The sequence below is a fragment of the Harpia harpyja genome, chromosome 6 (genome assembly GCF_026419915.1).
Source record: "Harpia harpyja isolate bHarHar1 chromosome 6, bHarHar1 primary haplotype, whole genome shotgun sequence".
NCBI lineage: Eukaryota > Metazoa > Chordata > Aves > Accipitriformes > Accipitridae > Harpia > Harpia harpyja.
In genome coordinates, this window is record NC_068945.1 from 59009532 (window position 1) to 59015531 (window position 6000).

The window sequence follows — 6000 nt, forward strand, 5'->3', positions numbered from 1 at the left end:
AAGGCTCTTAAAAATGCATTTTTGCAGTATATTAAGTTATCATATTTCAATCATGAAAACCCTTCCTGAAAGCTACCCCATTGTATTCATTAGAATGTGTTGCGTAAAAAGCATGAGCAAACACTTGGCCTGGATAGTGAAAGCCTATGAAGTCAATGTATGTTCAGTAGGGTTTAAGAGAGTCTGCTGACTTCTTTGTACATTTTGGGGGCCTCAGGACAATCAGGATATGGGTTAAATTAAAATAACATTAAGTCATCAGCTTAAACCCAAATTTTATTAGTTAAAAAAGGACTGAGAAGCAGCCATAGAATCTGACCTACCTATTTGTTGGCTATTATAGATTAAAAATATGCTTTATGCCTATTATTTTATTAATTGCCCACTCAAAGTTAGCACAGGCTGTATGGAAGTGTCTGGTGCACGAGAAATACAGCATCACATTATCTAACATTGTGAATTAAATCTCAGAATTTTCTATCCTACTGAAAAGTTTCTGTTGCTTTAACTTGGTTCTTGGCTTCTTAATGAAAGAACCACAACTTAAAGTAAGTCTACATTTAATTTTTTCTTGAACAACATAAACATTCCACTAAATATTTATCTTTTTTTTATCCGACTCTCCCCAGAACATCTGTTAATTGAATCTTTATTTGAATCTATAAGCAGTAGTTTGGTTTAAGCCAAGAAGGCAAAAAAAAAAAAATCCATAGTTTGGATGGCAGCCAGAACACAGTATCTTCTCCAAAATTACACCTCTATAACTTAAAATTAATTTATTCATTGTCAGTTATTCAAAGTCAATTAGGAGGAAGAAAAGGCAAAAGAAAAACACAAAATAGATACAAAATATTTCTTAAGAACTTTATTATTTGGTATGTTGCTATTGGTAATGTTTAAAAACACTTAACTTGTACTACTTCATACAGATTTATCTTAATGTACTTCCAAAGTATTGTGAAATTGGAGATAAACATTTTCAGTAATATTTCACCACAGTCTTGCCTGTTTATTCCTTACAGTTTACTTATATTACAAACACTTCCAGAAATCAGTTAAATTCTTTGCTTTCAATATCAATAAATATATGCATAATATATGCTTGCTCTTTGCTTTATATGCACTCATTTTAATTTAGCAATTGGCAAAGAACGCTCATCAAAATGTTCTAAAAATGAGTTCTTTATCCTAATTGTTAAAAAAAAAATGCTTCTAGCACTGGCTTTTCCTCTCAAATATCACAGAAGAGGAGGAAGTATAAAGAAAAAAAAAGTTAATGTAACTCATTATGACTGTAATATCATGTACAGCATGTTTTAATTTGTCATTATTTTTTCCTTCCAGGATAAGTGTTTTATTCTGAAAATAAATTCATAATGTAAATGATCTTTGACCAGATAAATTTGGGGGATTCCCTAAATTTTGCCATAAGAGGGCATTATTCATGCACTTAGAATAGAAAATGCATCTCAATATAAGCACATATGTTTTAAGAAATGGCAATTCTCTACACTTATGCACCAAAAGAGTAAAAAATATGAATACTTCTGTAATTAAGCATACCTTGAATGAGTTGCTGGGACAGAGATAGTTCACTATCTTGGGTTTTCTTACTGGATAGTCTGAAAATACAAGGGAAGACCAAAGAGGAGGCAAAGTACTACTTTTGCAGTTTAGAAATTACCACGGAAGAAGACAAAGCCAGAAGTTGGTGGTTTGACCTATGGATGCAATTCAAAAGTATGCCTAGGCAGGGTTAACACTGAGCACTTGTTTATGCTCTCCATGCAAATGGAAATTAAAGATGCTTCAAGTGCTTCCCTTGAAACAAGCAGCAAGACAGCAAAAATGAGACCCTCAAAGCTTTATTATGAAAAAAGGACTGAATAAAAATTAGAGCATGTGTGAGGCAAAGGACATGAATTCCTAAGTTCCTGCTGTGAATCAAAATAAAAAAGAACTTAAACCTGAGCCTGTAACATTTTTTGAGTGATGTAGATTGTGAGAATGGGAGGGATATAGAGATGTGTTGTGTCAAAATATGGACCTGAGAAAACTTTGGGATGGAAAGAGTTGTCTCTTCTCCCTTCCCCACCAAAAAATTCAGAGTAGAAGTTAGATCCCAAAACATAATGTAATGGCTTCTGCTAACGTCAGTGAATGTTGGACTGTTTCCCAGAAAGATAGAAAATCTTCATTCTGGAACAAGAAAAGGTGTTAACAAAAAAATAGGCACTATGTGGGGTTTTCAGAGCCCTGAAAGACTGTTGCCACGTAAGCTGCAGTTCTGTTCTTCATGAACAGAGAGACTCAGGACCACACATGTTGGGTGTCTTGGACAGCGATTGTCTGTGTCTTACCCTGTATGCCTGTTCAATCAGGTATTGCAAATGTCTCTAGACAAGTATTTGGTTGCATCACCCTTGTCCGCCCCAATGAGCAATGGATTCTTTTAATTCTGAGTCTTTCAGAACATCATTTTCTGACTTAATATTATTTAACATATACCAAGGATGTATTTCATTGTCCTGTTTCCTGGAATTATGTAATTTATCACATGACATCTACCTCTAAATCACTTTCACTAACAACTATAGGGAAAAACAATTTGACAAGCAGAATACAAATTGCTTTCAGATATGTTTTGGATATTCTCCAGCTTGTCTGATTTTTTTTCCATTGGCATATACCAGAAAAATGCAGAGATCCAGCAGTAATCTGTTGTTTGCAGAAACTGGTACTTGAAATGTAGAGCTGAATTTGGTCATTTTGTCATCTGGGTAGTTTAATGAAGAATTATTAATTAATATTAAAATAATTCTGTAGGGGAAGGATTTGTGGTCTTTGAATTTCAACCCACTTCATCATTGCATGGACATTACATTAAGCGTTGAAAAGCCAGTGCTGCAGTTGGCACAAAAAAATATTATTCTGGTGAAGCCAGTAAGTCCACTGAGTTATGAACTGGCAAATAATTTATGTTAACACCTGCATATCTTTATGAGAACTAGATAGATTCCCCAAGGCAATGATACCTCAGTATCTGTACTGGAATCCATGCCATTAAAAATGGAAATCATATCGATGAAATTCTGCATCTGCAACCTCAGATTTTTCACCTTCTTTCTGCTTTAGGAAGAATGCCAGGATTTTCTTTAAATTAATCAGGTAACAAATATTTGAAATGATGAACTATAGCCTGGCTAAATTCCAACAAACAAACTGGTGTCTTTATTGGGAACAGGTTGAAATCAGACAGCTATGACTGGCTGCTTTTGGGAGTGCTGCATTTGCTCCGCTTGTGGAATGGTAAGTGGAGATGCTTGTATGGCTTCACATATATGCCTGAACAAAATCATAAGATTTTTGTTTGTCAAACATACCAGCTACTGCTCCTCCAAAATTCTTCCTGTTTTTCTGTGATTTTTTTTTGTCTTTGTTGCTATTGCTGTGATTACTATCTACATACTTGGAGATCTGAAGCAATAGGTGGCAAATGGAAGTTTGCAGTTACATGTAAATAATTGGAAAATTATAGTCACTAGCAGGGAATTATACTGCTGACTGTTGGGCCTTTTAGGTGCAGCAAAGTCTTATGGCTCCTGGAGAGGCAGGCACTTCCATCAAGAGCATCTAACACATCCTTAAGACTCAACTGGAGATGGGTGTGCAATAGTGTCTGTACCTATTTGGGAGCAAGGAGCCTTCTGCCAGGCAATTTTCTCCTTTATATTACAAGCAGGCTTAGGGTATCTTTTAATAATAATAGTAATAATAAAAAGACAGTGTACCTCCTCTGTTGCTTCAGTTCTCTCTTTAGCACAAACATTATGCATCCTGGGAACACACATTAGGTACAGGTTTCAAGGTTTTTCAGTATTTTTTCCTTTAAACACACAACTGCTTCATGAAATGTTATTTTAGGCAGTTCATTAGAACTGTTTTGAAAACAGGCAGGGTAGTCAGGTATGAAAAAGCTATTACTACTCTCTCAGAAGGAAATATTTGTTATCACTTGAAGAGTCATTGGCTTCCATAGGCCAGCAGATACACTTTCCTTCAGTCTCTTGTGGCATCACTGAAGGAAAGCTACAGCTTTCAAACTTGTACGCAGGTGTCCCACTTTCCTATTTCTACCTAGTTTCTGGGACAATAGTTTTATTCAGGTTGGGCCTGGTAAAAAAACAGATGAGGTTATGAAGAAGTATTTTCTCTTCACGTCTGTAGCTTTTGGATTAAAAGCAAACAAACAAACAAACAAACTTCCCTCCTCCCCCCGCTAAAACCTGATATAAATGCAGAACTCTAAATTTCTTCCGTGATGGTTAATTCCTGTGTGTCACAACATCACCTTCAATCCTATGTGCCTTGACTTTACCTCCCACAGAAAAGGAGACAAGGAGACTCCCTTGCCGCATTCTTTCTCCAGCTTCTCTCTTTGAATAGGAAACTTCTCAGAAAGGATCTGTTTCTCAATGCATTCTTCACCTAATGCTATATTGCCTTTAGGTGGATTCTTAAAACTAATCCATTATGACTCAAAACAAACACTGAAGGGCTTTTAAGAAGCCTTCAGCGAAATCCAGTAATGCCAGAACATACCTGTGTTTTTGATGTTGTACAAATCTACTTTGTCGGAGATAGTGTCGCACATTTGCTGTATTTGTATGAGACATCTTTTCAAATCAAGAGAAGGCATGAAGTTAGCAACCTAGCTAAATTTGAAAGGAGTCACTGCAGAAAAAAGAACATTTATCAAGAGTATTTTCTATCATCTTTCAAATTCTGTCTGTGAGCATTCAAAGAACAATCCTGATATGCAGAAAAAAAATCATTTAAAGGGCAAATGAATATTTGTGAGCTGCCTCAAACAGACTCAGGACTTACTCCTGCTTATCTTCATCTTTGGGTAATGACTGGTTAAAATATTTTTGAATAATGAGGGCATTATCAAAAATCAAGTCTATTCACAAAAGATGCATGAAAAGAAAATGGGGCTCAAGTTGTTGAATACATTTTTCATTCTGAATAGTTTGTCAGACTCTATTTACATCTTAGAGAGGATGTTGATTTCCTACTTAGTTTTAAAATACACATTCACTTTGTAAATATTTAAAGATGCTAATTTTCTTTTCCTATCATAGAAACTTAGTTTTGACAATAATCTTTTTAAAGCATCTTTGTTAGTGAAGAAATATTTTGGCCCTCGCTGCTGACTGCTTCACACCTTGTTTGGTGGTTTACACAGGTGCAGGGTGTAAATTGCAATCAAGAGAGAATGATTTAATTTTTAATTTTATTTTTATGTTCGTCTTGCACAATTGCAATAAGTGAAAATCATGTGATTTCCATATATGGGGTTAGTAATTTCTTATGACACAGGAACACAGAATTTGTACACAGATCAGCTGCTTTCAGTGAGCAGATGGCCCCCTGCACACAGCCTAAATAAAAGTAACTTTTGTATAGGATGTACTAGTATGAGGGAAACAAACAAAAATTCATTTTGGATTTTTTTTTATCACTTAGATTCCATTTGAGGTTATATCATCTTAGCTGGTATCAGTAAAAAATAAACTGCAAATAATAGCATTGAAGGGAATTCAGACTAAAAAGTTCACTTTCTGCAAAAAATCACAAACATAATGTCTAGTTATCATCAAAAGCTCTAGAGAAGTTAGAAATAAAGCATGTTTTACTAGCATTTACAGATTTAAAAAAGCACATCAAGATAAAATGACCAATCAAACCTTTATTTTTTAATCTTTAGTATCAAAAGAAATTCAAATCCTTTGGTATTTAACATATACAGAGAATCCCAGACACTGAAATGTTCCATTCTTTTAATACTGTTTCATGTCCCTGTTCCTTAAAGTCTACATTTTCTTTAGAAATCTCTCTCTGAGGATGAAACAAAATCTTCCAAGCTATCAAAGCTGGTGCACTAGGTTGGGAAACCTGTATTCTATAGCAAATAGCTGAAAGTGTTTTCTCATTCTT